This window comes from Protopterus annectens, chromosome 9.part0 (assembly GCF_019279795.1).
Source record: "Protopterus annectens isolate FY-2018-M chromosome 9.part0, PAN1.0, whole genome shotgun sequence".
Classification (NCBI taxonomy): domain Eukaryota; kingdom Metazoa; phylum Chordata; order Ceratodontiformes; family Protopteridae; genus Protopterus; species Protopterus annectens.
The window spans coordinates 458,003,033-458,024,408 of record NC_056743.1 but is presented as its reverse complement, the minus strand read 5'-3'; positions in this window follow the sequence as shown (position 1 = coordinate 458,024,408).

Below are 21,376 nucleotides of genomic sequence, written 5' to 3'. Positions count from 1 at the left end.
CGTTTCTGCAGCTTTGCTATTTCCTCGACTGTGGAGTGAAGGTTACGGACTGGGTTAAGGTAAGTGTGCGAACGAAGGTGAGTGTGTGATTGAGTGCGGGTTAGGTGGGTTAGGGCACGGGTCAGGTAAGTGTGCGATTGTGTGGATGTGAGGGTTAGGGTGGGGTAGGTGAGTGTGTGATAGTGACGGACCTTAGGGTTAGGGTTGGGTTAAGGTAAGTGGATAGCTAGTGGTGTATGTATGGTTTAGTGTAGGGTTTTGTGAAGTGTGTGTGTATGTGGATTATTTATTTTGGTGTGCTTGTGTTGTGTGTATGTTTGTCAGAACAGCAAATGTTTTCCCTGGGAAAAAAATTGTTATTCTGACTGTTCATTTTTCTGGTGTTTTGCTCTACTGGGTTCGATATTATAACATTTGAAGTTATAAGACTTCGATGTTATAATATAGACCCATATTTTTATATCCCTCCCACGGCCACAGTGACCACAGACGCTTCCCTGCTAACGTGGGGGGGCATTTTCTATATATATATATATATATGTATGCAGTCATCCCCTGTGGAAGGCGATCGTGAAAAGCTTGCAATGTCAGCAGGATGGCTCTCATCTCTAGGACAATTATGTGCAAATTGGTCTCTGTAGGAGACCATGTGCCTTGGACCATTCTGCCCTGAAAATGCCCCCCCCCCACCTTAGCAGGGAAGCGTCTGTGGTCACTGTGGCCGTGGGAGGGAGGGTGAAGAGAAAATGGCCTGCCTCAGAAAAAATCCTGTGAAAGAAGCCACAAGTTAAGTTTTCACCTGCAAATGGGCTTCAGTGGGAATGGCACAGACATTGAATAATAAAGAATGGACCATTGGACTGCTATCATCCACTGCAGTACTGACAATGTAGTACCTTGCCAGCAGTACAAAGAGGATAGCTGCCAACATGAACCCCAAAGCTTTGAGAATGAGATGTGCCTGTGGTGACAGGACCTCTAGAATGGCCCTGACCTGCTGCCTGATCAAGTCCCCTCTTTGAGGGAGCAAAGCTACAGTTTCTGTTACTGTGTTGAGTTGGGTCCCTATAAATTCCAGACTTTGCACAGGAGTCAGTTTTGACTTGGCTACATTGACCATAATGCCAAACTTGCCGAAGGTCTGCAAAAGGTACTGTGCCACTAATGTCAGTCGATGCCTTGTGGGCACCATGAGGAGCTAATCATCCAGGTATGGAAAGACCTGGAATCCCTGCAGTCTCAGGAGAACTGCTATTGCTGCCAGGTGTTTGGTACACACTCGGGGTGCTGTGGTGAATCCAAAGGTCAGGGTTCTTAATTGAAAATGATTGGCTTTCAGCCAGAAACACAGATGTCTCCTGGAGTGTCTGTCTATCTTGACGTGATAGTAGGCGTTCTGGAGGTCTATGGAGCACTCATCATTCCACAACAGCAGCAGGATGGACTGAACCATGCAGAACCATCCAGAACTTTGACTTCTTGACAAATATATTCAGCTTGCTGAGGTCCAAAATCAGATGCAGGTCCCTGGTCTTTTTTGGCACCAAAGAAAAGTGAGAATAAGTTTCAGACCTTCTTTGTCCTGCTGGGCTCTTTTTTCTAGAAGTTTTAGAAGTCCTCTCTTAGCCAGTTCTCTCTGACTAGATTTGCCATCAGGGAGAACTCTCTTGGGACTTGGAGGAGAATGGGAAAAGGGAATATAATACCCTTTGGATATGATACTGAGCACCCACTGATTGTTTGTCATGCCTTTCCAGGCATTTGGGTGCAACACAAACTGACCCTTGACTGTCTCCAGGGCAGGACAGTCAAGCAATGCCTCAGGGATGCTGAAAGGGTTTCTCAGAAAAAGGTTCCCTGAAGCCCTAGTTTTCAAGACCCCCTCTACCTTTAGGGTGGTCTCTAACATTGAACCCTCTTCCCCTGCCTCTGGAAGAGAAATCCTCTGGAGCATCCTGGAAGGAACTTTGCGACTTACAGAACCAATATTTCTTACCTCCCTGCTGGTTCTTGGAAAAAGACCTTTTGGGGGTAGAAAACTTGACGCCCACCACCTAGAATGTCTTCCCTTCTTGCTCACTGTGTGTCAAAGTCTTCTTAACTCCAAAAAGCAAGGAGCCATCAAAGAGGGCATTTGTGAAAGACACCATGAAGGGTTCCATGAACCCACACAATCACATCCATGCATGGTGTCTCAAGGCAATGCCTGCACCAGCCACTTGAGAGGTACCCTCAACAGCATTAGAGATCAACTTCATCGAGGAATTGGCAATAGACGATAGAGTGGTGAGCTTGGGAGATACCTTCTTGAGGTCCTCTGCAGACATCAACTCTGAAACAGATTTTTCAGTAACCAGGTCTCTTTGGAAGTGAATAAAGTTCACCAAATAATTAAGAGCTCTCAGACCAAACATGGATGAGGCACAGATGTGCTTCCCGTGTCTGTCGATCGACTGAGACTCCCTGTCTGGGGGATGGATGGTAGAGCTCTGTTTAGCCAGCTCATTTTTTGGTGGCTGCAGTGACCACAATGGCTTTGACTGGAATGCCTTTGCTAGAATGCATCCTGTCTGAAGGATGGCTCAAGAACTTGTTAGCCTTCTTAGGGACTGGTTCCATGGTGTCAGGTTCCTTCCATGCCATACCATGGGAGTGGAGGAACCAGGAAGTGATAGGCCCATCATGAAAGCCTTCAGAAACACAGATTCCTCCAAAAACAGGGTTTGGGAAGACCATCCACCTTTATGTTTTAACAGCTCCAGAATGTCTCCAAAGGAAATGTCATCAGATGGAGACCTGGGGGACTTATCCTCCTCATCAAAATCTGTGTCCTCCATGAGGGACTCCATACGCGAGTCCAAGTGCCTCCTCTTGCACTGTCTCTTCCGTGGTACCTCCTCTGTGTTGGCTCAGGGGAGGACTCAAAAGAGAGGGGAATGCCCTGGGATTTGAATGCCACCTGAAGGATATCTCAGGAGGACTGAGCCTGGACAGAATGGATGGATTCAGGGCTCAGAACAGTAAAAATTTGAGATGTACCTAGTAGAAGGGAAGATGCTGCTCCAGACCTGGGAAAAGTCCGCTCTACCATCTGAAAAGCTGAAGGACTTGAGGAAACTCCCTCTCCATCCCCAGTAGCCAAAGCCACCTGGGATGAAGGAGCAGAGCTAACCCTGGGTCCCAGCCCTCCAGACAGTACCGACCTCAAGCTGTCAAGGCCTGAGAACCCCAAGGAAGGGACTGATCTGACAAGCCCACACCTGATCGCCTCCCCAGAAACCTGGAGACGACTTCTTGGAGTCAAGACCCACTCTGATCTAATGGCAATGGGATCGATCTGGTCAGGGACCTTGACAAAGTTGGGAAAGCATGCATTCCTGGACCCATCAACACCTCCCTTGGTTAAACCGGGTCCTGGAGTTCCAAAACAGGGATAATCAGAAGAGGAAAGGGCAATCTTGGAGCTGGGGATCTCAATGTGCCTGAGAAGGCTGAAGATGACAAGAGACCAATCTCTATCCAGAACCTAAGAAAGCCCCTCATCATCCTGTCCATATCTGTGGACAAAAGGCTCCTGAAGGATCTACAGTAGGCCTAAAAATGGATGGATTTTAGCTGTTGAAGCAAGCCGGGACCCTGAAGCCCCCCTATGATGGCCCCAGTCTGAAGATCAGCTTCGATGGCTAGGAGCCGAATGCTTCAGATCCGTGGTGGATCCTGAAGGAGAGCTCTCAAAAAGTAATGCTGGATCTGATGAATATGTTGGATGTGACACCTACTGAACCACCTTCCTCAGATCCAAGGGAACAGATGGATCCGAGGAGACCAACTTCAGTAGGATCTGAAGGCATCCAATCCAAAGAGACCTCAGACCCTATGGACAGATCCTGGGACACCGGATCTGAGACAGCCAAAGACAGTTTCAGATCCAGAGATCTCTGATTCGAAAGTCTAGGGCATTTTTGAGGCATAGGATGAGAAGCACTTGGGGAAAAAGAAGGCTTTTCTCTTGGACTCCTGAAGGCTAGCAAAAGAAGGGTACCCAGATACAAAGGGACCCCCTTGAACCATGCCCTTCAGCAACAATTTGTTTTAGTGGTCCGCCAGTGCTCTGGGTTAAATGCTAAATGCTGCACATACAGATCGATTATTCTTGAGGTGGTCGGTGCCCAAACAATAGGCACACTTCTTGTGGGTATCAAAATTAAACATCTTACTCCCACAAGAAGAGCATCTCTTAAAACCCATAGGTTTGTCTTTCTCAGACACACCTAGCTGTTTAACACACACACACACACACACACACACACACACACACACACGCACGCACACACACACACACACACACACACACACACACACACACACACACACACACACACACACACACACACACACACAACACAGCATAAAACCTCTACCAAGAAAAATATAACAAAGTAAAGGAGAACTAATACCACCTCTAGGAATCAGCCTACGCCTGACTGTCATAGAAATCAAAAAAGGCGCCAAACACTAAGTAAGTAAGGGAGGGGGATTACCTAATGCTAATGACAGCTAGAAAAAGGAGGGGAGGGGAGGATAATTAGAAGAAAAACTATTTAAACTTAATAAAGGAATAAAGCAGTTATCTGAAAAAAATGTTAGTGAAAACCAATGAAATCAGCTCTGAGTTAGGAATCACTTCTGTGCGTAAACGTGGCAAACAAGATCTGAGGGCTAGAGTGCAGAAGGGGATTATGGGAGAGGGAAGAGCTCGAGCCTTGAATCTATGTCTGTGAAGTGCCAGATCGGATTAGACATCAGGTAGTCATAAGGAATAATGAAATGGATAACATCAGATACTTTGTTTTTCAACAAAAGAGTGTTTGCACACATCTTCATGCATGTGAGCATTTCTTTTGTTATAAAAATTCTTTTGTTGAAAAATAAGGTATTTTTGCATAAACTAGTTTTGAAAATTCCAACAAATCCAGAATGGCTCCTGATGTCCTGTAGTAATTTTCACATTCAGACTGGATATAATTACATCATTGTTCTAACAAGTGTTAATTAAGTCCAGCTGCAGAGTACCATGGTAAAGAAATTAGGTAAGTGCCAATCTGTTCAACTAGAAGTTTTTCAAAAATAAACCACTTAGCTTTTTTGCCAGACTGTAAATTTACAAAGTTGGCAATTACCTAAACACTTTACCATTATTCATACATTATAATTAACCCAAATTACTGTTTAACAAAACAGCAATGTAAGAATGTCTTGACTGAACGTTATACTAAATAAAGGCGACTGGAAGACATTCATGTAACACTTCAGTATCTGTGGGCCTTTTAACACTTACTTTTTACAATACACTTTAAAAAGAAAACTTTTTTATTCAATAAAATGGTGTTCATATGCTCATGTTAAAGAATGAAGTTTTTATTAAAGCCATTACATTTCATCTTTGAATTGTAGAAGATACCACCTAACTGCTATATTTTTACAACATTGACAACATTAAAACTCATCAGATTTGAAAATAACGCTGTTAATTCCTTGATGACACACTTGCAAGTTTATATGCTACACCTGCATGTATGCCCCTATTAAAATCATGATGAAATCAGTATGGTGCAATATAGTTGTGTGTACTCAGGTCTACAAATAGCAAGTGAAATAAAAGGACTGGGAGAGGACTTTCCATAAAAAAGGGTTAAAGACATTTTACTGAAAAGATTATCAGTCATTTCCAAGCAAACACAGCCAAGAAGAGCAGATTGAGAAATGCATCGGTAAATCACTCGTTGGAAAAAAGCTTTCATGTTATTTTAGGTCCTGCATGTATCCCATTTTAGACTTAGAGCCAATAAGAAGGAGAGGCTACTGCCAGACCCCAACAGTGTGACACTGTATATTTGATGTAAAAAAAATCAGAATAAGACATACAATTTAAAACTATACTCTATAAAAGGTCATCAGTTAAATTAACTCCACTCAAAGATATAGGTCATTAACATCTAAATAATACCAAAAGCAACATATCTGTGCCCAGTCGTTCCAGTGGGTCTTTTTTTAATAATTTTTCAATCATATTTTTAACATTTACTGGCAAATGACGATTTGGCCAAGGGATACCATCTGAAAAAAGAAAAAAAGATTATGTAAAGAGAAAAAAATCTTCCATTACTTAGATATATAGCACTTTTTGCATAAATATTTTTTCAGCTTTACAAAGATATATCAGTGAAACTAGTACAGTAATATACAGGGCTGTGTTACCTACAGGCAAGTTTACTGAAAATAAAGAATGGGGGTCACTGGTTTCAGTTCCTCCCTTATAGTCCGCATAATAGCTGAACTGCATTGTGCTTTCTGCAGTGGTTAACTGTTCCAGTTTCCTCTTAAGCAATCAACACAAAAAATGTAGAACTTCCTTCAGGTCCAGCCTCATGGGTGCTTCCACCTCCACTTGTCACACGTTGTGACACCAAATGTCAAACTACCCGTACACATCCCATTAATCTGATCCTAGCGTGATTCCCATGTAAAGACAGAGCAAAAACAGAAACAAAATGCAAAAACACCAGATGATAATTCAACCATCAAAATCAGATGTAGAAAATATCCAGATACATGGCAAAGTAATAATGGCCCAATGCAAATGGCCTCCTTGCAAATTAACTAGCATGACTAGCACATATTCGATATATTCAACTCAGCAGATTTTCTACAATGAATGAATTTTAGAAATGCTATCAACAAATTAAAATTAAATTTGTCTAAGAGGCTGAAGCTGGTGATCGACTAAAAATGTAAGGACAAAAAAGACAAAATCATAAATTACAGATGGTCAAACGGAGACTACCCAACTCCAAGAATCAAGGTCAATAATGTCATCAAAGTTTGAACAGTGCACAATGGGGACACTTTTGAAATAAGCAACAGAAGAGGCTAAATCTTTGACGAAGTAACCTCTAATGCAACATTTTCCAAAGGGTGAGTTGCTGCCTTCTGTTTAAAGACAATGGAATTAGAAAAGGATTTGGGAGGGCTGGTATAATGGTTAAGGTACTTACCTCACAGACACAAAGTACAAGGTTTAATTCTCACCTTGGGAAGCATGGTTACACTAAAAAAATCCTAGTATTCACCTATGAACCTATTATCAGTCCTCTTCAAAATGGTTTTCTTAGCTACTGTAAGACCCATTTTCCCTGGAGCAAAAACAAACAGCTAAGATATATTTCTGTATTCCCTTCAGGTAAAACCCAAGTGGGTGGAGCACACTCACTGTATGAAGTGCCCTCTCTGTTTTTCTCTCTCTTCTACCTCCCTGGGAATAAAGGTAGAGATAAATGGATTTATTTGATGACAGTTCTGACACTGCTTTTTGAAAAAAAAATGTAGCTAAGTTCAATGAGTTGTGCACAATATGTCTGCAGCTCAGAGATTCAGCTTGGCCACAAAGAACAATGTTATCCAACAGACAACTTCAAAGCTGAAAAAAAATCATCCTGTATCAATGAAGAATAAGCAAGCCTGTCAAACAAAGTTCAATTGTCAGTAAGAAGAGGTTTCTAAAGGTAGTATCGATCTCCCATGTGTGACTTTCCCTTCATGTAGTAGTAAATAACTGCCTGTATTGTGATCTGCATGATCTCTGACTTGAACATTTACTGCTATAGTAAGTTGCATGCATAGCTGTACTGTTTCATCAAACAAATCAATGCTGCATTTGTATCCCTTACTTCAGGGAGAATATTATATCTAAATAAGGAATATTGTGAACATTTTTTTAGATTACAGCAATATTTACAACATGACGGAAGCAAAAGCCACTCTTCTTTCAGATTGGATGCCCAGTTTCCAGTCTTTGGATAAAGTCTTGTCTGGTCCATAATGCTGTCCCACAAATGCCTTCAGCTGACAGATTTTTAAAAAATGGCTGCAAGGGTACCCACTCTACTATTGGAATGTACTCTGACCACAACATCCAGATTTTCTTATCTGACTCAGAAGAGAAGACTATACAGCTCACTATCGGGAATATATTCTGCTTAAAAAGTAGAAAGTTTTGGAAAAAAAGACAGTTGGTAAAAAAAAAAAAAAAACTGGTGACTCAGTCTGATGGACAAAGTCTTGACAATGTAACATGTAATTTGCAGGTGGGCATCCAGTAGATCCAATATCCTTTTCCCTTTGTTTTGTAGGTTTGAAAATGATCAGGAATTATATGGCCTATTTGGCAATACCACTTTTAGCATAAAAGAGGGGTTATATTTTGGCATAAAGGAGGGGGGTTAATCTTCAGACTTACCAGGTCTTTGTGGAAAGTCATATAGGCCTCCTTGCACAAGATAGGCTGATGTTCAGAGATCCTTAAGGCTGATGTAATAACTACAAAACAAGAATTTTCTAGGACAGAAGGATAGAATGTATGTGGTGTGGAAGTCCTTGTCTCAAAGGGAGATAACCATCAGCTGCAGTAGTACAAAATTAAAGTCTCAAGAAAGTGGGATTGGTTTCCTTTAGCTTTATGTAGAGGAACCCCTTGGGAAATGGTATAATCAAGCTATGGGAAGATAGAGAGCTCCCAGAGCAGACATGCTGAAACAGCAGAAAAGCTGCATTTCATGGCAGTGTAGAAGAAACCTTTACCAAGCAACTCACAGAGGAACTGCAAGGCCTTTGAATTTGGGTAAAGCTTGGGTGATATTCCTAACATTGTATCATTCTGAGAACCTTTTCCATTTGGGCAGGTATGATTTCATTCTTCCTGGCCTCCTTGCCTCTTGTAAGATGGGAGACATCTCTTCCAAGAGCCCAAGACCTCGACTTTAAACAGAATATTTGCTGAGGGCTTGAGAGAATGCTGAGAAAGCAAGATGCAATACCACTGTGTCCTCGCGTATGATAGTGATGTCAGTACCGAAGGACAGACAAAATTTTCTGTATATCAGCCAAGGCTTTAGTTCACTTAAGGAACTCTGGACAATAAAATAATTTCTTAAAGAAACCACAGAATGAGGCCCCAAGCTATAGCTCTTGAATATTATCTGAGTAATCACTGGAAGACCTTATTAAACCAATTACCCATGGATGTTGAATCATGTGCCCATGGGGTACATCTATCAACAAAGGAGTAACTTGTGAATTTAGCAACAACAATTACCACTACCTTTGCACCAGGCTACACAGGTGAAACCAGGAGTGACATCTATCTCAATGTGTTTGCTACTAGTCATCTACAACATATCATCCATTCAAAGAAGGGGACCTCCAATGGTCTACGGACCTCGTGACATCAGCTGTTCTTCATTTGGCATTCCCCTAGTGTAAAGTGTTCAAGGAATCACCTTTTTAAAAAGAAGAAGGGGAAAAGGAAGACGATAACATTGAAAGGTCCTCATAGCGATGACATCAGTCAGTCGATGTGAAGTCAGAATGCGTCCATGACAACACTCAATGGAACTGAGACTCAGAGATGGTTTCAAAGTGTACAAGTCTGACACCAATTGCTAGTTGGACTGATACCCTTACAAAGTTGGCAGTTTTTCTGAATCATGACTAGGACCATGACTGCACATGCAAGAACAACATTTGTCTTAAAGGCTATTAGCAGGTTACAGAGTTTATGGAACAGGTTTTCTTCTAAAATGTCATAGACCTCAAAACAAAAAATGGACAACTCACAGGAAACCATAAAAATAGAGAGTAAAATGCTTAAAAAGCTCTCTGTCAGTTAACAGAATGAAGATGAAAGAAAGGTTTAACAGGTTTGCACTAACTGTGATTACTTATTTACTTACTATTTATTTAATTTATTATCAGTGGTACAGTACTGTTGCAAGTGCCTCATTTTCGGGCTCAGCCCAGAGCATACAAGAGTTAGAATATGCATTAGAATATACAAATATACAGAAACATTTTCTAAAACCAAAATCATTTACATCTTATAGCATCCGTTTGTTGTAAGATTTTAAAAGATAAAATCATACGTATACGCTTTACATTTTTTCCGGATTCTTCTAATGCATCCAGGTCCCCAGAACATTCTTTGTACCCTTTTGACTGATATGGGCATGGGAAGAATAGACAGCAAGAGAAATCAAGATTTTTAGATGGACAGAGAGAAAGATGGAGACTGAAAGAAGGTAAGTGAGAGATGGGAACCGTAACAGGGAAAGAGAAAAGTGCAAAGGGGAGGAAGACAGTAATCTTGTTCAAACGGAGTGCTTAGCTTGGGAATATTGAAAGGCTGTGGTCAGTACAATAAATTTTGGTTCCTGAACTTTGAAGAGCAGGACCAGATGCTTAAAAGCAATGTGGTTAGCAGTCTACTTCTTAAGGGTTTTCTTAGCTACTGTAACTCTTCCTTTACAGGCCAGAGGTTGTAGTCAGAAGTCAATAAAAGCTAAAAAGAGCCATGAAGAAACAAGAAACACTCACTGAAGTGAACTCAAACCAACATCTGTGAAGAAACGAGGTGAAGTTGGGGACACCTCTTCTTTGGGTGTAATCTTTCAGAAGTCAGACAGGAATACAAAAACAAGAAGTCTCTACTTATAGACTTGAGAAGTCTTCACTTTACTAGGGTAAGAAAAGAAGACGCCTACAGTTTCATCCAAACCAACATCTGTGGAGAAGAAATGAGGTGGAGTTGGGAAAACCCTTTCTCTGGCTATAATCCTTCTGATGTTACAAAGAGTGCAACAATAACATGGTCTGTATCTGAACAGCTGAGAAGTGTTCACCTACTGAATTAAGTAAGGGACTCTATAGCTTTACCATACTGAATGAAGTCCTCCTCAGAATCAGTTTTTTTAACCAAGTGCAAACTATGAAGAATATGCACCTCTTTTCTAAGGGTGATCAAGCAGAACACATCACATAATTTGCAGCTGGACAATAAGTATATCAAAAGCTAGGATTACATATTGCAGGATAACTATAAGAATTAATCAGAGGAGGTTAGAAAGGACTGGGAAGAGAGACTGGATAAGCAATTCACAAAGAAACAATGGGAGGATATATGGACCCAGCCCAGTTTGGTTTTGTCAAGGGCAAATCATGCCTACTCAACCTGGTGGACTTCTTTGAGAAGGCCACCAAAGCAATAGATGAGGGCAAAATCATTCACACTGCCTACCTTGAGATGGCCAAGGCATTTGACACAATACATGCTCATGTATTGTTGACAAACTCAAGAGGTCACCCGGTGGATAGCCAATTGGCTCATTGACAGGACCCAGGAAGTTATAATTGGGGAGTCCACCTCTGCAAAAAGGCCAGTCACAAGTGGAGTCCCTCAGGAATCAGTCCTTGGTCTGCTCCTTTTTGGCATTTACTTCTCAGAAGTCAAGACCAATGTCAGTGGTCTCTGGCTGTGTAAATTTGCAGATGATTGCAAATTAGGAGCTGTCATTGAGTCTCACACTGACACAAATGTTCTCCAGGAGGGGCTGACGCAGACAAACAACTGGTGTCAGAGCCATGGACAAAAAAACTAAATGTCAAGAAATGCATAATAGTATCCTTTGGGAAGTCATCCATCCCTGGTAACTGTCATATTGACAACACACCCCTTAGAGCTGCCCCAATAGTCAGGGATGTAGGGAAACACACAGATAGTAATCTAGCCTTTGATCATCACGTGTCAACACTGGTGAGGAAATCATTCTATGTTGCGCAACTTATAAACAAAGGTAGGCATCTAAGTCCAAGGAAGTCATTGTTCCACTATATATGGCATTCATCAAACCTATCACTGAGTACAATGCCCCCTTTGGTATGTACCTAACCAGGCATATCCAACAACTGGAAGATCCACAGAGGTTCCTCACTAAAAGAATACAGGGCATAAGTAATATGTTCTATCCCTGTATTCTGTCTCCTACAGGCTTTTGAGGGGAGATCTATGCCTGGCATACAGGGCATTATCAGACCCTACTCTGATGGACCTCCTGCATATCCACAAAACAAACAGTACCAGAATTACCCATTCTAAAGACTTAAACCTTGCTTGTGATATAAATAGGACCTGCTGGAGAAATAGGTATATATCCCAGAGACAACACTGTCTATGGAACAGGCTCCCCATCCATGTGAAGCAGAGTTCCCCCCCAACCCAATTCAAGTGCAACTTGGACAATAGGATGGGAAAACAAAAATTCATCCCTGGTTTGGCAGCTATGTCTCTAATGCAAACAGGTAACCTGTAAATGGTTTGTCCATGCAGGATGCAGTTGGAGATCTTGGGTGGGCAGATTCGTGTGATGAGGGAGATGATTTTTCTGAGCTATGATAGAGAATCAGAATTGCCCAGACATGGTAAGGCCTTCCTGTCTCTAATTATGGTGGCTGCCAGAAAAACAATTACTAGAAAATGGAAATCAAAATCTAAACCAACTATATTAAAAGTAGTGAATACAGTAACAGAGATAAAACAACTGGAATTGAGATCTTTAGAAAGGGTAGGAGCAAACTACACAGGGAAAAAAAGAGGAATTGTGGGAGCAGTACATACAAGAGAGGGATTAGGTTTAAAAGAAGGCAGGACTTAAATGAACTATGCAATGTTTGAAAATGATTGGGTAGCTTATAAGTGATGTATAATGTTTGCAAGTGGGTGTGTTGTCAGTATGGTTTGTGATGTAAAATGCTTGCAACTAGGATTGTGTCAGTGTAGTTTGTTTTCATTTATATAAATGCATGATTGCTTATGTCGTAAGTGATAGTTTAATAAAGATGTTTCATGTTTAAAAAAAAGGGGCAGGAACTGCATCATTTATGTAATATTGCTTAGGCTATATGATATATAACAATATATTTGAAGCGTAATGTTTGTTAATTTTAACTTATTAATACAGTTTGATTACTTTTATATAAATGTAAATGTGCCTATGTCACAAGTGATAATTCAATAAAGGTGTTTAAAAAAAGGCAGGATTACAGAATGAATATCAGCAGCAAGTCACAACTTTTCTCACCTGGGCTATATGGCTTCTCTACACCTCAGTGAATGTAAAATGGACAGGTTCTCTATGGAACAGTTCAGCTCCCAATGGCACACTCCTCACTAGTTATAAGAAATAATTAAAAAGAAGATGAAGGCAATAGTAAGTCACTAATAAACGTAAAAAAAATTGCCCAAACAACCACAAAGGAAGCCCGCAACACTGCTGGAAACTCAAAAGAATTTATTCTTGTAACACGATACGATAGAATAACGCAATTATCCTAGTACGTTTTCGACAAAGGTCTTCATCAGAATCAATACAACAAATTAAAATTAATTGCCAACTTATATACCCTATCCAATTAGCAAATTAATTGTCAGTCCATTTAAAAACAACAAGCAATTTGTACAATGAACCATATAAAGAAACAGACTCGTTTCTAAACATAGTACTTTAGGTACATATTCAAAATTGAAGTTAAAAATGTATACAAAACCAAAAAAATGCATGATTATTTCCATTGTAAATAAGTAAAAAACATATACTTCATTATACCAATAACTAACATTTAAAATCACTGATTTATCTAGCTCAGGCTCCAAAACAATAAATGTATGTATAAATATGTGGGACAGTACTGCCACCTAGTGACTTTAGTGGTAAATACAATTGATGTCTCAAAGTTTAGCAGATCTCAATTTTAATACTGGCTTAATAGATAAAAAATCATTTAAACCCGGAGGTTTATTACATTCCAACACTATCTGCCAGTATAATTCTTTGTATTCCAGTTTGTCCTCCCACATACCTCCCCTTACGTCCTTGGGCACAGAATCCAAAGCAAAAAAGAAAAAAACTGCTTTGGAACAGGTTGTCTGGTGTCTGTACAATGCATTTTTCGTATTCTGTTTTTTGATTTCATACAGATGTTCATAAATACGACACTTTAATTGTAATAGTTGTGGAATAGTATATTTGGCTATATGTGACCAATGTACCTCTTTTTATGTGGGGAAAACAGAAAGAAAACTTTGAGACATCAATTGTATTTACCACTAAAGTCACTAGGTGGCAGTACTGTCCCACATATTTATACATACATTTATTGTTTTGGAGCCTGAGCTAGATAAATCAGTGATTTTAAATGTTAGTTATTGGTATAATGAAGTATATGTTTTTTACTTATTTACAATGGAAATAATCATGCATTTTTTTGGTTTTGTATACATTTTTAACTTCAATTTTGAATATGTACCTACAAGTACTATGTTTAGAAAAGAGTCTGTTTCTTTATATGATTCATTGTACGAATTGCTTGTTGTTTTTAAATGGACTGACAATTAATTTGCTAATTGGATAGGGTATATAAGTTGGCAATTAATTTTAATTTGTTGTATTGATTCTGATGAAGACCTTTGTCGAAAACGTACTAGGATAATTGCGTTATTCTATAACATCGTGTTACAAGAATAAATTCTTTTGAGTTTCCAGCAGTGTTGCGGGCTTCCTTTGTGGTTGTTTGGACAATTTTTTTACGTTTATAAGAAATAATTGTTAATGCAATTTCTAAGTGCACAGCAGCAGTGTAACCTTTCTTTAGTGTTTTTGTGACTATGGAGTTCACACACGTACAAAACTGTCCACAAAATGTGAGGATGAAAGGGGGCTTGTTATAAGGTTGAGTTCAAACATGTTGAGGTGTGGGAATGCAGGGGGACTTGTCTCCCTGCAAAGAAAAAGAAAAAAAAAAACGGTGAGTTGAGACCCCACTGAGGTGAATGTCAAGGATTCATAGGTGAAACAAGCTGACAACCTACTTAAAGAAAAACTGTCGGTGTATATGGTTAAATGTGCTTGGTCCACTCTAGTCATGCATTTTTGAGTTCATCCTTAAGTGTAAAGACATACACACTGCATTTTTTTCATATCTGTACAAAGGGAAAACACACTGCATCATAATACGCACTTCACCTGGTGAAAATGAAATGAAATGATTACTCAGAATGAAAAACAGAGTTCGATTTGAGAAATAGATGCCTCAAGGCAGTGACTAGAAAGGCATTATCAGAGCAAAAACTGGAATTCTAAAAACTGTAGTGTGCTGTCCACTGTCAGATGGGAAGACCAGCAGAACGCATGCTGTAAAGTTGGCTGCCTTCAAGGCTTGTACATTCTAGACTGCAGAGAAAAGGCAGCATACCTCTCAACTGTACAGATCTTTACAGAATGACCAGATTTTGGCCTCATATTTTTGCTCTGTTTTTCATAAAATTGTGATTTTCTGGCAAATTAGTGATAAATCATTACAGACTTGAAGTTAGAAAATAATGACAGACATTTGAGTTTCAGACTTCATATCCTTCAGAAATGTTCATGTTAATGCAAAACCTGCTATTCTATCAACTTTCTAAGTTTGTAAGAGCAACATCTAAAAACTGCCCTATTTTTGGTCCTTGTCCCACTTTTATTTATGGCTTTGTCCACATTTCTTGCTGCAAGAGGTTGAGAGGTATGAAGGGCAACTAAATGTACTGTTCTCAGTCCAATATGGATCTGGTAGCATTTATTGTTAGTTGGGGTATAGGACTTGGATTTAGGGAGAGGCAGGTTAATTCAGGTTTGTTTCATTGCCAAGATGATTTCTGCTTTGTCCCGCTATATGATCTAATTTCAAGTTTGACTATGCAGGAGTAATCCCCACAATAGCCCTAGGGTCCTCAAACTGATCTCACCTTTAACACATCACATACTCTAGCATTTGGCACCTTCACAGCAATCTGAGGAGAGACTCATGAGCACAATGTACAGTGGTAAGTCTTCAGGGTTAAATGTCATGACTCAATGCACAAATACTTAACAAGGATTTCAAAAAGTACACATCTTGGTACTGCAAAAGAGTTATTAAAATAGAGTCAAACTGAGAAAAAAAAACAGTTACCTACAACTCAAAAGATGAGACAGCATAAAATAAAACAATAAAAAATCCTAAATGGTTTAACACTTGATAGCACTACTTTGTTAGTATGAAAATGATATACAGTCAATAAAATGCCCCATGTCATATGAAACCAAATGTATATTTTGATTTAGACTCTAATTCAACTCAGGTAAACATTTATATCAAACTGAAAATATCAGTGTTAACATTAGTGACCATAACATACCAGCGATAACTTTTACTAATGTCTCATCATTTGAAGCACCATAAAATGGAAGGAAGCCCAGAAAGATCTCATAGAAAATAATTCCCAGGGCCCACCAATCTACTGGCTTTCCATATCCAAGCTGTAGTATGACTTCTGGGGCCATGTATTCTAGTGTTCCACATATCTGTATAATAAATATCAAAGAAAAAAATCAGCAGTAAATATCTGTGATATATTATGCATTTAAAATGAGATTCAAATTAGCATTATCACAATTATTTTTTTATGAGAAGCCACCTTACCTGAATGAATGATGATACACAATTGCATTTATAAACTGATGTGATTTTAGGCAAATGCACTGGAAGTCCTACAGCAGCAGCCAAATTGTAATCAAATTCTAGGGCTGGGGCTAAGTTTATCAGTGGCTAACACTAAATACATTTAAGTATGTAAATGATATTACAACAACAAATCTCAACTCTGATTGGGCAGTCTGTGCCTGTGGACATGTAATTATTCAGTACAACTTTAACTGAGTGATTAAGGTACAGTTATATCCAAAATTGCAACCAGAACTACTGTGTAACTGCACTAAAGCACTCTAAGATGAGGGCAGCCGGAAACTGTTCTACTTCTTATATGCTCAAGTTATGCTGGTGTACCTGCTGACACACACATAGGATGACAGTAAATTACCAGTCAAACAGCTTTGCACATTTATGCTTGCATCTGTTAGTAAGTAGAAACTGACTATCTCATATGTGATAAGCAGTGAGTCTTGGTATCAGCAAATAGACTTACTTCTCAAACTCATTTTGCTGCTGGACAGGTATGGCATGACTTTAATCAACATGGCAGAACACCAGTGGTACTATAAGTCCTGCAGGTACCCTTTCCTTTGCTTCTGTACTGCCTTGAAAGGTCCACATGTACACAACTGCATCATGATAGTGGAGATTATGTATTAAATATGTCTACTCTCCTATTTTCCTATGAAGTTTATAATCCAAGTGGCTTCATATTTATCAGACTTCAGCCCGCCTCAACTATCATAGTGCCTCTTCACTCCACATCTTCCAACAGCTTGATGTTTTTTATCTCAGTAACATCTGCAGAGCTGTACAATCTAGTCCATATGAAACCATATCAGAGCTACAGAACTATTCCATATATAACTGTAGTAGGGCTACATAACTTTATTCCACATGTAATTGTATCAGAGCTACAGAACATAATCCATATGTGGCTGTATCAGGGCTCTACAACTTTTATTCCATATGTGGCTGTATCAGGCCTACACAACTTAGTTCATATGTGGCCATATCAGGCTGCATAACTTAGTCCATATGTAACAATATCAGGATTACACAACTTATTCCATATGTAACCATATCAGGGCTACACAACTATTCCATATATAACCGTATTAGGGCTACATAACTTTATTCCACATTAAGTGTATCAGGGCTATAAAACGTAATCCATATGTGGTTGAATCAGTACATTACACAGCAGAGGAATGAAAGCTGCTTTCCCTAAGTCTACCTCTCCACATCAAAGAGTCTATCATACTTCTAACCTTCGCCACACTCATTACCACTGTGCTGCATGAACAAGTTCAGATGTGATGGTTACTGACACCCCTGTTTGCCCTCAGCTAACAGGAATTTTTCACTTTAGAAAACAGAGAATGATACAACATGATACGGACTCACGGTAGTGTAACAGGTCAAGTGTACATTTTATTTATGTGTACGTGTGTGTGTGGTTTGGGGTGGATAAAAGAAAGACCAAAGAACAGCCATCTGCAAGTCTATACTTTACCCCAAGATGCACTTCTATAAGCTAAATCAAAACTGCCATCTATTTTTCCAAATTGCTAGATTAACTAGGTGTTTCTGAAGTGTAAGTTTTCATGCCATCACTGTCCATTCCCCTAACTATACCAGGTACAAAGGACCAGATCCAGAAGTGAGCCCATTTAGTATCTCAGTTACAGGTCTCTTTCCAGATAACCCTGTGCACCATTACTCTTTGTTTCTTATCCCCCTTTCTAACTTGTGTTCCGTCATCCTGGTATCTTTACCAAAATCCTGTGAATCAGAGGGTTAAAAAGTCTTCTGAAATCTAACTACATAACACACATAAGATAAACCCTGTCTATCTCCAGTACAAACCAGACACAGAAATGTACCATACTGGACTGGTTAGATTCTCAACCTGTTAAGAAATCCTGCTACTTGTCAGGCCTTCAACATCAGACATCTGGGCAGCCTACTCCACAGAGTTTTTATATTGCTATTTTAGTAATGGACATGATGAAACTAAACCATCCTTAATTACCCAACTTCTTTTAGGTATCCTCGTAAATACCCACACCGCTGCATTCATCATCTGCTCATCCAGTCCAACTGTGACTTCACAGACTGCTATGCAACCTTATTAAATAGATTCCATGTATTGATAAAATATGGCAATTCATTCCCATGGCCTATCATCTGTTAACACCATAAACTCATTTCTACTCATTACCTGGCCATTTAGTCCATTGGTTCAGTTTCTCCTAATCCAGTCTACTTTTCACACTCTCATATCCTGTATCCTTATTTATTCATGAGCATAGGTTCATAGGTTGGTACTAGGCTATCGGCTCTAGGGCCTATACAAGCCTAGCTATAACAATTCCATGGATATTTCTTCCCACAATATTTAATTCCCTGGACCCCTGTCTAGCAGGGTGACTGACATAAGAGCATAGGTTCATAGGTTGGTACTAGGCTATCGGCTCTAGGGCCTATACAAGCCTAGCTATAACAATTCCCTGGATATTTCTTCCCACAATATTTAATTCCCTGGACCCCTGTTTAGCAGGGTGACTGACATGATCGCCGGGGTGAATTTCCTCTCTCCCATCCAATCATCAAGGTTCCTTTTGAAGAGGGCCAAGGAGGCGCTCTGCTTGACATGTATAGGCAGTCTATTCCAGGGTCTGGGGAGTCTTTGGGTCAGGAACCTATCCCTCCAGCATGTTTTGTTCATTGTGATGCAAGGTTTAAATCCCTGGAGCATGTGGCTCTGAGGGACTGTGATTTGTTTAAGTGGAGCATGTCCAACAGCTCAGGGTTTGACATGGCCTTGTATGTTAAGCAGAGATCACCTCGGAGTAGATGATAGAGTATAGCTGGAGTTTTTTAGACAGTCAGCATATGGCATCTGCTTTAGGCCTGTGATTCTTTTAGTGAGGTATTTCTGTGGGCTTTCCAGCTGTTGCAGATGTCTTGTGAGGTACATACCAAACAGGGCGTTCTACTCTATAATGGGTCTAATGAGGGATGAGTATAGTGGGACAATGACCTCCTTTTTTCTGGATGAAAAGACCTTAGTGATGAGGTGTGCCACATAGAAGGATTTTCTGACTGTTGTGGCAATGTGGTTATAGAAGGTGAGACCACTGTCCACCTGTGTCCCTAAGTCTCTCATCACACTTTTGGTGTTTAGTGTACTGCCAGCTATGTGGTAATTCATGGGTACATGGCTTTTCCCAAAGGGGATAACTATAAATTTCTTGGCATTAAGCTTGAGCCCATGGCTCTGGCACCAAGCATCTGTTTCTGTAAGGCCCTTTTGTAGAATATCCACATCATTTGGGGATTCAATAATGGCTGCCAGTTTGCAGTCATCTGCAAACTTTGTTAGCCAGAGTCCCTTAGTGTTGGCCTGTACTTCAGAGAAGTAGATGCCAAAAGAGTGGTCCCAGGAATGAACCCTGAGATACTCCGCTTGTCACTTGTCTGGAGCTGGATTTGGAGTTGGCTACTTTTACAGCAAACAGAAGTATTTGTTTAGCTCTACTGCCTCCTCATATTTCTTATTTGCTTCCAGTGGCTTATGCTATGGTATAGTCATTCCAAATAACCCACTTCTTCAAAGACCATTCATTCATTGTTTTTCTCTCTCTGTACCCCTACATCTTACCCTCTTAAAACCTCATTCATTTTAATAGGTCTCTTTACTACCTCCTACCTCCTCTTGCTACCCGGACTGCCTCCTCCTATGACTCATCTTCCTTTTTTTATGGTCTTTTCCATAAGTCGCCTATGCAGTGACCTCAACACTTAATGGATCTTCATCAGTTTCTGCCAATCACTGCATCCTAATAAAGGGCTGCTTATCATCCAGTCTCCTAAATTCCAACCTTCGTGTTTGAGCTTTTCCACCACAAATGCATAGATCCTGAATACTGTGATGTTATCTACTCCAAATCCAGGGATCACCGACAGCACTGCAAAGTGATTTACCCATATCCAGGGATCACGACTAGCACTCTGATCATTATAACAGCTCCTCAGCCTCTAGTTTTCTAATCCCTTTGATGTAAGGACTAGCTGTAGCACATTACATCTTCCCTGCTGTTCGAATTCTAACTCCAATAGGTAAACACATCACCATCAGGTTCCTCTCATTTGGTCAAATCAAGATTTTCCAGAAGGACAGGCAGCTGAGCTTTCATGCTTTTATTTCTGTTCTTTTCTTTGCTTATTTTCCAACTCATTAATATTTATATTTAAAATGAAGGCACATATACTATCGAAACATCAACCTTTTCCATTCTTGTCCTAGTACTGTGGAGGACCACGCTCTAGAGTCTTCTTTCTTAGCCTCCATTTCCCTTTCCTTATCTTCTTTGTCCTCCCTTATTTAATATAGCCCTTGTTCTTTCTCTCATGACCATGCTCTCACTGTCATCTACTTCAGTCAGGTTAAATATCTCACCATTGCAATGTACCTTTCCAGAGCTTCTGTTTGCACTATTTCTGTGACTGATTTGGACATTTTATCTCCTATATAAGTCATCATCCTCTTATGTCCTCCCTGGTCTCACAGTCTTTAACTCACTGATCCTTCTCCCATTCTATTAGCCAGCATTTGCATGGTTCTGCCCTGTTTATTAGTGCAACCTTGGCAAAAGCATTTGCCTTCCTAGGTCCTTGGATTTTCATGTTACATGCCTGGTCCATCATCTGTCTTCCTGTCTGTCTATCTATCCATATGTTGGGCTAAACAGATTGTCCAAATGGATTGGGGCCCACTTTCAATGGCATACTGGCATCACTGCCTTGGGGCCCATTTTCAATAGCATACTGGCAGCACTGCCTTGGGGCCCACTTTCAATAGCACACTGTGAGCAGTGTCTTGGGGCCCACTTTCAATAAGACACTGGAAGCAGTGTCTTGGGGCCCACTTTCAATAGCACACTGGGAGCAGTGTCTTGGGGCCCACTTTCAATAG